The sequence below is a fragment of the Lactuca serriola genome, chromosome 2 (assembly GCF_051521515.1).
Source record: "Lactuca serriola cultivar US96UC23 chromosome 2, Lser_US96UC23_V15, whole genome shotgun sequence".
Taxonomy (NCBI): domain Eukaryota; kingdom Viridiplantae; phylum Streptophyta; class Magnoliopsida; order Asterales; family Asteraceae; genus Lactuca; species Lactuca serriola.
Window position 1 is genome coordinate 614,842 of NC_136409.1, and position 11,340 is coordinate 626,181.

An 11,340-nucleotide genomic window follows, 5' to 3' on the forward strand; every position below is an offset into this window, starting at 1 on the left:
TTATTTTAATCATTAGATAATTACCAAACAATCTTAAATAGTCCATATTTATCATATAAATAATCAATATCCAAAAGATTTGAAATTATCTATTGTTATGTCAAGGATAATCATTAAATTAGGTTAATATTAGGATTTTTACATAATGAAATGATTTAGGTATCAATCCAAGACAAAACAGCAACAAAATCCCGAATTATCCTCTATATGACGCTCGGACTCGCTGAGTTAGCTCTGGACTCACCGAGTCCAGACATTGACTCGCCGAGTTGGATCAGGCAGAAGGCAAGAAAGACGACTTTCAACAAGCAAAACAGTTAAGCATCACATTCAATTGAAACCAATCAAGGCTCTGATACCACTGATGGGTTTGAGCCATAAAAACTTTCCTATGTGCACATACAAACCCTAAAGCTTGGGTCTAGGTTTCTCTAATTGAACATGCAATATATCCAAGACTTTCATGGCTAGATCTAATGTAAACAAACAATCAAAACATGTAAGAACAGATCTAGAAGAATACCTTGAGTTATTTGCTTGAAAACTTCTTCTTCTTGGAACTTAGAGTCACAAATGTCACATCTCTAATGGCTTACAAACACCAACTAGCTAGAAGATGATTTGAGAGAGAGAGAGAGAGGAGGGTGAGAAATTGGCCCTAGGGTTCCTTGCCTTGCATGAATGCCGATTTCCCTCACCCTATGCATCTATTTATACTACGAGCTCCTAGGATTTCACCTTAAACCCTAATTGGATAACTTAGCCTCAAAGCAATCCAATAATCCCTCTAGATAATCCCTTGGACGATTTCTAGGTGATCCATATCCCTAAAATCGTCCAACCCTATATCCATAAGGATTCTTAGCCCAAAATACAACTGTCACGCATTTGACAGTTTATGCCCCTTTGTACAATTAATCTCTTTAAGTCATCAAATTAATTCCTTTAACATATTATTCTTATAATACATTAATAATAATAATATCTCTTCTCTTTATATAAATCATCTTGTCAAGTTGCTATGGTGAAGGCAACCCAAAAGGACCATGCACAATCGGGTCAAGTACTTACCAAATATAGTTACAACCTTAGACACTAATCCAACAACAGCAGTGTCACGTCAGCTAGAAGGTGGCAGTCGAAGGTTGAAGGTGAAGAGGGTGGCGGCTAGAACCGAGCATGGCGGCTGAAGAATTAGGTTTAGGGTTTTTGGTGTTGCATACGGTTAATAAGAATATATACATATATGGCTATCGGGGCAATGGGGAAGGGAGCCGGGTTCAAGTCCGGATCCAAACAAATTTACACACATTTTACATATCAGCCCCCTCCCCATGACATCTTTTCAAATTAAAGCCCATATTTTCCCTTTCAACCCAATCCATGGAAGTCCTTTACAAATTAAGTCCCATAAATGACCAAAAAGCCCCTAATATCTTAATTATGACATAATCAGCCCTTCCACCTCATTTCCTTTTAAATTAAATCCAAATAATTACCACGGAGACCCTGTCTTTATAAATAATTATAAACCGAGTCCAAAAAAAATTATACTTTTAACCCTCGACTTCCAAATTATGCCAATTAACTCCTCGAAACCAACACCCTGCATATAATTATTGATTTTAGGGCTACTATACATCCATCAATTTATTTATTTATTTAATAAATAAATGGGGTTTTACAACTCTCCCTACTTAAAGTAGATTTCGTCCTCGAAATCTTTCCTTACACAACCAACCATTTCTATTAACATGGGCACCATCCTAGGCACACCCTAGCCCTCCTAGGGTAGCCGTGACCAATCTTAGCAAAAGCCCAAAATCCGTAGGTGAACGACTTCCTCGTAACAAGATAGCATCTACTCGGTCTGCAATCTGTTGTCTTGAGATGGTCCGAATCCCTGACAGACCGCTTATACTGAATCATTGTAACGTCCGAAAATTCAAGACTAAAAATTTATTTTAATAAAACATTACTTTAAGCAAATTCATCATTTCAAAACATAAACAGAGTATTAGTTTCCAAAATACATGTTCGTTATCAGAGTAACATTCCCAGGCTGTCTAAACTATGGTGTGTGCCATGCGATCACCCCGAGCTCTTCCCTCCGCTACCGGAAGTACCTGAAACCAAAACTGAAAACCGTAAGCATGAAGCTTAGTGAGTTCCCCACCCTACCACATACCATGCATAACCACATACTGCACATACTCGGCCACGCCCGCTATCCTGGGCCTCGCCCCCTACCTCGAGCCTCGCCCGCTACAACGGCCCCGCTGCTCCAGGCCCCGCCTGGCTTCGAGCCCCGCTCGGATACAGATCTGTTTCACTTTGGCCTCGCCTGTCACAGGGCCTCGCCCACTAACATATAATAGAACATAAACATATCACATCACATCACATAATCTAAACACATACTAACGGATCTTGTCCTAAGGCCTCGCTTATCTTTGGGCCCCGCCCTTGTCCTGCTACTGATGAGTCATGGAACCCCGTCCATACTCCTGCTGATAGTGAGGTACGGGCCCAACCCATCCTCACTCCTTCCCTAACTTGGGCCTCGCCCCTGCTCTGCTGCTACTGAGATGTGGAACACCATCCACACTCTGCTATTGGTGAGATACGGGACCTCGCCCACACTCACCTCCCTACCAGGCACATACAAGTATCACACAGACAACAAGTATAAACTATCACATAAACCATTCCTTGGGCACCCGCCATCTATCATTGGACCTTGTCCTGAATATCATACTAGCATACTGTGCCTAGGGCTAACCCCGGGTCTTCTACTCATAACTACATGGGCCGACATTGTGGCCATAGACCCATTCATACAAAGGGAAACTCACCTGCATTGGCTGAACTGGCTGATGAACCCACTAGTTGCTGCCCGAGCTACCAATGTCAAAGCAACACTGAGTCTAACTGACCCCCGAAAGACAACCAAGTCAACTCTGGTCAAAGTCAAAGTCCTGGTCAAAGTCAACCTTCCAGGTCAACCCTACTCGCCGAGTCACCCTATTGACTCGCCGAGTTCATATGTTTAGAGTCCTTCTCTTTGCGACTCGACTCGCCGAGTCAGTCCATGACTCGCCGAGTCTACCGATTTCCGAGTCCTGACCTGTCCAACTCACCAAGTCTCCATTCGACTCACTTATTCGAGTCTCAACTCGAAGGGTTTGGGGTTTTGCAACCTGACTCGCCGAGTCCAAGAAAACCTTCAATAGACTCGCCGAGTTGTTCATCCAACTCGCCGAGTTCCTGCCCAACTTTATCTGACTCGACGAGTTATTCATCCCACTTGTCGAGTTCCTCCTCGTCTTCATGCTACTCGCCGAGTCCACTCAAAGGACTCACCGAGTCCATTCAGATCTCCAAACATGCAGAGGACTTTTGTGTCACGCAGGGACTCCAAACCATAGATCCATACTTCCAAAACTCAATCCCTACGTAAAGTTGCAAACTTTACGTATAACTAAAGAGATCTAGGTTCAAAACATACTAGGGTTTGGTTTAAGGACAAAAGGGCTTCACCAACTACTCATCTTCTGATGCTTTATGACATACTGGACCATCCCAACACTATATCTGAAGTGGCAACAACATATCTAAGCCCCTAACTCGAATTGGGTCTCAATCAACCATAAAGCCCCAAATCTCATAACAAAAATAGATCTAGATGCAAAGAAGGGAAAATGGCAGCTTAATACCTCCAAGATGAACACAAACTGAAGTAGATCTCGAATATACACCTCTCCTTTGAAGCAACCCTCTTGATCTTCAAGTTCCTTTCCAAAATTTCCTTCCTCCAAAGCTATTTCTCTCAAATGATGGAAGCTCACACGAGATCTAGGGTTTACAGGTTCTATAGGATGATATGGAGGCTGAAGGAGGGACATAACACCCTTTATATAGGATACAACTCCCGAAATTAGGGTTTTCCTCGCACAGACCAGACTCGCCGAGTCTCCTTGGCCGACTCGCCGAGTCGGTCACTTACTCCTCGACCCAGATCCCGCTCGGACTCGTCGAGTTCCTCCTTGGACTCGCCGAGTCTCCCCTTGAAATTAGGGTTTTTTTCTTTCCTTTCTTGGCCTTCAAAACTTTGGGTGTTACAACTCTCACCCACTTAAACTAAACTTCATCCTCGAAGTTTGCTATGGCCCACCGCCTGCGATCTGCCTCCAATAACTCACCAATTAATCCAACTCCAGCTGCCTACTTTCGATGGCCTCCCGCTCGGTCATTCCGGCTAACACAAATCCTTGCGAATAATAGACTCGGGTCACCCTGACCCTGAACATCCTGGAAACACAACTTACTTACCGACAATCATTCTGGTACTCACCGAGTACTGCAATGAACCTATAGGGGTTCACCCCTTCTTTCCTTGCACAATTCCTTGCCTTCCCAAGGCAAAGCTCCATAACCAACTATTTCTTCTGTCACTGTGAAGGCCCTATCCTTCATCAACTCCATCACCCCCGCTAATCCCAGTACGGGTCATCACCGTCAGTAACCACTGACACTCTTCCCTGCCAAAACTTGGTGCCATGCACCCCTCGATTCAACTAACTGAATCCCACCATACACTGCTTACCTGCAGTACTACTGACTGAAAATTCTGCTATTCCTTGTCTGCCTTCCGGATGAACTGAGACCACCCTGGTCCCTACCAACCTATCAATGCCTGGATTACCGGCTCCCACCGGTAGCTAGTCCCAACACCACCACTAGTCGCTCCCAGCGACTTCCGAAGAAACTTCGACCACCTATAACTGCTCAATCTATTATGCTATTCAGGCACTACAAACCTGGGATCCCCGATCCCCTAGCTTGACACTAAGGTCCCTACCAGGTCCCACCTACGCTGCTAAAACTCACGGGCCTCGCCCATGGGTCCCACCCGCCTTTATCCTTCTAGTCTTACTAGTCTAATCACTCTCGCTCGGGTCTCGCCCACGGGTCTCACCCAACCATACTACTGAGCAACCCTGCTCTCAGGTCTCATCTACACTGCTAATCTCATACGGGCCTCGCCCACGGGTCTCACCCAACTATATCCTGGAGCGGCCTCCCCCAAGGTCTCACCTCTCTAGGGCTATACAGGCAAACTCCCTATCATTCTCATCCACTACCCATTCCTGATCCCTATCTGATCACTAGGAGATAAGGGCCTCGCCCCAACTCCGCTAACGAAGCTACTAAGGAATGCTACGGCTTACCCGTAGTCTTACATCACCATCCATTGCTGACTGCTAGTGAATGCTACGGCTGCCCCGTAGTCTTACATCACTTTCTACCACTGACTGCTACTACGAGGGCGCCCATGTGCCATTAGCTCTCAAGATCCTCATTCCGACTCCTTCGAGTCCTACGGGCAATCCACAAACTGAATTCCCAACCACATAAATCATTACCATCACACGCACTAGCTGATGGGGAGTTTCTCAAACTCCCAAACCTGAAATCCTCGATCCATCAAGCGTTGAACCACTTCTTTTCCTTCTCGAAGGATTCTCCCCCACTTCGATCCTGCTTACCCCTTGTTGCTCAATACTCAAAAGAAAACCTTGCCACCATTCCATAATCAATCTGCTGAGGAACCCAAGCTTACCATAGCTAGGGATCTAACCAATCCATTTCTAACACTATACAACTCTGATCTAGCGAGACATACCAAGTCCCTCCCAAGCATGCTACAGTTATTGCATCCTATGCAACCTTCTCCAATAGGGCACATCCCCTCACTACCATTCGGATATCCAAGGTATGCAGATGGCATATAACTCGATCACAATAAACCGCTCCAAAAATAAAATACTCATACCGATAATGATGCAGAACCATAACAAGATAATCATGCACAAATAAAATAACTGAAAACGGAAATTGCATACATGCAACGTCCGGTGCTGATCGCGCCTCTAAGGTAGTCATCTGAAGAGCTCTGCGTCCTATCGCAGGCGCCTCTGCACGGCCCTGACGGCCGTCTATGATCCTTAAAGTTGCAAGGGCAGGTGCCATCACCCGTCCTGCTGAAAACAAACTGGGGAACTGGGCCTTCTTGTGGCCCCGCTGATTGCAGTGAAAACATAACAAGTCTGATCCCTGCGTGATGGTAACAGTACAATCCCTGCTGAAATGACCAGTTCGATTGCACTTGAAACAGCCAGACTCACCACCGCTACCACTCCTGCACGCGCCCTCGTGCGCCCTGCCACACTTCCCGCACCGGCTGCGGTCCTGATAATCCCTCGACCTCGAATCTGATCCCTTGGGCCGTTTGCCCGAACCTGCAGCTACCTGAACCTCATCCGGCTTCCTCTTCCGGATCTGCTCCAAATCGATTTCCCTCTCTCTAGCCCGAGAAATCATATCTTCCAGCGTCTTACAGCTGGATCTGCTCACGAACTCCCTGATGTCATCCCTCAACATCTCATGGTATCGGGCCTTCTTCATCTCCTCATCCGTGACATACTGCGGTACAAGAAGATCCCTCTCCCGGAACTTGGCGGTGATCTCCGCCACAGTCTCGGTGGTCTGCGTCAAATCCTGAAACTCTCGTGCCAATTGCTGCACCTCAATAATCGGCGAAAACTCCGCCCTGAACCTGGCCGAGAAATCGCTCCAGGTCATTGCGTCCAACGTGGCATCATCCCCCAAAGCATGACCAATCTCCTCCCACCAATCCCTCTCTCTGTCCTTCAGAAGACAGGAAGCGAGTCCGACCTTGTCCCCCTCGGGGCACCGGCTCGTACGGAATGTGTTGGCAACATCAGCCAACCATCTGCTGCTAGCGATGGGGTCCCTAGCCCCATGATAATCTGGTGTTCCGCAAGCCCTGAACTCCTGAAATGTCAAGGTACGCGCTCCCATCAAAGCCATCATCTCATCACGGAAGGCTCCCAGCCTCTCATCCAAAATCTCCAATATACCCTCCTTGACCGTGCCAAAGATCACAGGAGTCTGATTCAAAATACTGCGCATAACCTCGGTGGATATCAACTCCCTCATTCGCTCCTCGAGCTGCTCGGCCCCTGAACCCGAGCCTGATCCCTCTCTGGCGCCTGATCCGCCCACTGGTCTTTCTCGCAACGTCACCATGCTGAAAGTATACCACAACCACTATCAGAATACTCATCACTGATGCGAGACCAAACACACCCTACCAGGTTCCCGGTCTTGTCTCGGCCCTTCCCGAATCAAGTATGGATCCTCTGCTTTCAGTAGTACGGGCCCATACTACCTTCCACATCTATCTGTACTTTCCTCAAGAACTGCCTTGACTCCACCAGGTCCCTTTCTACTACTTCTGCTCCCAGCACTACCTCATCCTAGGCTGACCCTAGGGAAACCTCTGACTCAACTCAAACCAGTCCTCAGTTGCTGAAGGCCTCCTCGCAATGCCAATTAGCCATCACCTAGATACCATCACATGTGACAAGGCTCAGATAATCCTTCAAGTAAAAGACTCGTCCCTACAACGGTTAGACTCAAATGAGAGCTGCGCAATAGGGCCAAATCCAACACTCTGAGATTATTCAACCGTGATCACATGTGACGTGTCATATCCACCTAATGGCTAACTTCCATCACTCAGAATCCCATAATGCACAAAGCAAGCAACATTCAGACAAGGGAAAATCTAACCACAACATACTCAAGCAATCATATCCACATAGCTAGAAACTGAACTAGCATGCAACACAAACTCATAGACCCACACAAACTCATAAACTCCGGCATAACCTAAACAGGCCATCCAACTACTGTCTAATCAACACCTATCATGCAGCTCAAAACACATATAATAGGCACATAAGGCATCATCCCTAGATCCTTAGTCCTAATCTAGCATGCTGTTCTATCAACTGATAATCATAACATAAACTTGTATGGGTATTTTGGGGTACTTACTTGAGCTCCGTTGATTGCATGCACCACACCCTTTTTCTCTTTTCAAAGTTCTTTTCTTTCTGAATTATTTTTGCTTTTCTAAAACTGGTTTCTTTCCCAAAACTCTCTTTTTACAAAACTGTCTTTTTATTTTGAAAACTTCTATACCAATTCCTCGGTTTGAGTTCAGACACACCCGAGAGCATGTCCGAATCCCTCAAACCAAGGCTCTGATACCAACTTGTAACGTCCCAAAATTCAAGACTAAAAATTTCTTTTAATAAAACATTACTTTAAGCAAATTCATCATTTCAAAACATAAACAGAGTATTAGTTTCCAAAATACATGTTCGTTATCAGAGTAACATTCCCAGGCTGTCTAAACTATGGTGTGTGCCATGCGATCACCCCGAGCTCTTCCCTCCGCTACCGGAAGTACCTGAAACCAAAACTGAAAACCGTAAGCACGAAGCTTAGTGAGTTCCCCACCCTAACACATACCATGCATAACCACATACTGCACATACTGGGCCACGCCCGCTATCCTGGGCATCGCTCCTACCTCAGGCATCGCCCGCTACAACGGCCCCGCCGCTCCAGGCCCCGCCTGGCTTCGAGCCCCGCTCGGATACAGATCTGTTTCACTTAGGCCTCGCCTGTCACAGGGCCTCGCCCACTAACATATAATAGCACGTAAACATATCACATCACATCACATAATCTAAACACATACTAACGGATCTTGTCCTAAGGCCTCGCCTATCTCTGGGCCCTGCCCTTGTCCTGCTACTGATGAGTCATGGAACCCCGTCCATACTCCTGCTGATAGTGAGGTACGGTCCCAACCCACCCTCACTCCTTCCCTAACTTGGGCCTCGCCCCTGCTCTGCTGCTACTGAGATGTGGAACACCATACACACTCTGCTATTGGTGAGATACGGGACCTCGCCCACACTCACCTCCCTACCAGGCACATACAAGTATCATACAGACAACAAGTATAAACTATCACATAAACCATTCCTTGGGCACCCGCCCTCTATCATTAGACCTCGTCCTGAATATCATACTAGCATACTGTGCCTAGGGCTAACCCCCGGGTCTTCTACTCATAACTACATGGTCCGACATTGTGGCCATAGACCCATTCATACAAAGGGAAACTCACCTGCACTGGCTGATGAACCCACTAGCTGCTGCCCGGCAACTCTCTGAACTCCTGCTCCACTCGCTCCCCAAGCTACCAATGTCAAAGCAACACTGAGTCTAACTGACCCCCGAAAGACAACTAAGTCAACTCTGGTCAAAGTCAAAGTCTTGGTCAAAGTCAACCTTCCTGGTCAACCCTACTCGCCGAGTTCATATGTTCATAGTCTTTCTCTTTGCGACTCGACTTGCTGAGTCAGTCCATGACTCGCCGAGTCTACCGATTTCCGAGTCCTGACCTGTCCAACTCACCGAGTCTCCATTCTACTCACTGATTCGAGTCTCAACTCGTAGGGTTTGGGGTTTTGCGACTTGAATCGCTGAGTCCAAGACAACCTTCAATAGACTCGCCGAGTTGTTCATCCAACTCGCCGAGTTCCTGCCTAACTTCATCTGACCCAACGAGCTGTTCATCCCACTCGTCGAGTTCCTCCTCGTCTTCATGCTACTCGCCGAGTCCACTCAAAGGACTCGTCGAGTCCATTCAGATCTCCAAACATGCAGAGGACTTTTGTGTCATGCAGGGACTCCAAACCATAGATCCATACTTCCAAAACTCAATCCCTACGTAAAGTTGCAAACTTTACGTATAACTAAAGAGATCTAGGTTCAAAACATACTAGGGTTTGGTTTAAGGACAAAAGGGCTTCACCAACTACTCATCTTCTTATGCTTTATGGCATATTGGACCATCCCAACACTAGATCTGAAGTGGCAACAACATATCTAAGCCCCTAACTCGAATTGGGTCTCAATCAACCATAAAGCCCCAAATCTCATAACAAAAGTAGATCTAGATGCAAAGAAGGGAAAATGGCAGCTTAATACCTCCAAGATGAACACAAACTGAAGTAGATCTCGGATATACACCTCTCCTTTGAAGCAACCTTCTTGATCTTCAAGTTCCTTTCCAAAATTTCCTTCCTCCAAAGCTATTTCTCTCAAATGATGGAAGCTCACACGAGATCTAGGGTTTACAGGTTCTCTAGGATGATATAGAGGCTGAGGGAGGGACATAACACCCTTTATATAGGATACAACTCCCGGAATTAGGGTTTTCCTCGCACAGACTAGACTCGCCGAGTCTCCTTGGCCGACTCGCCGAGTCGGTCACTTACTCCTCGACCCGGATCCCGCTCGGACTCGTCGAGTTCCTCCTTGGACTCGCCGAGTCTCCCCTTGAAATTAGGGTTTTTTTCTTTCCTCTTGGCCTTCAAAACTTTTGGTGTTACAATCATTATCGTTGAACCCAATCCGTTTATCCCTCAACAGGCTATTCAACTTCTGATAGCTTGAGGTTCCCACTCTAAAACATGGTCACAGATTCAATTATCCTTGCAGACCACTACTGCTTGGCCAAGGCTCAAATACTCCCACTTTGAGTGACTTGTCACTCCCCAAATCATCTACCTGTTCCGTCCATACCCGTAACCTGAAACACAAATGCTAACACTGCCCAATGTTGAAACTGCTTAAACACTGAACTACCTGAAGCGGTATGTTGCTACATAGTTGCTTTCCAAAATCTATCGAGACCTTCCTGGTCTCAATTCATTTGTCAGTCATCTGAATTTACCGGGTTCCAGCCAGGTTACTGAGCTAAAAGGGCTCTCACATAGTCGTCTCACACGACTTCTGAACGAAATCCTTCTCAGGAACTAGTTGCCACTAGTTATCATGTCACTGAGCCTCTAATATTAAATGATTGGGTCCATGCGTCAAATCCCAATGTCACCAAACCCAAGGCTAAAAGTGATGGCTCTACGACCAACGGTAGCCTTATATCATACATGAACCTAAGCAATCCATTGCTTCCCTGATCTCATAACTGTAGTGACGTTCCGACTGTCGTATCATTTGCTCAACCAGATCTAATTCAATTGGGTAATCCCAAAATCCAATCCGTGGATTTCCATACCCTCACTATTGCACCCGACCTGATGGGTTGTAACAACCCGGATTTCCAGGTATCTTTTATGCATATATTTTTGGTGTTTTGTGAGGGGACTCGGCGAGTTGGAGCTCAAACTCGCCGAGTAGGATCGCGGTTCTGGACGCGGGTTCGTGCCTGGACTCGACGAGTCCGTGCTGTTTAATGAAACCCTAATTTCTCGGGTTTGGGACCTATTTAAAGGGCCTTAAGGCCGTCATTTGTGCTCACCAGTCCGCTGAGTGAAACCCTAGCGAGCTTGAGTGTTTGGAGTAAATCAAGGAGCCATTATTGACCTT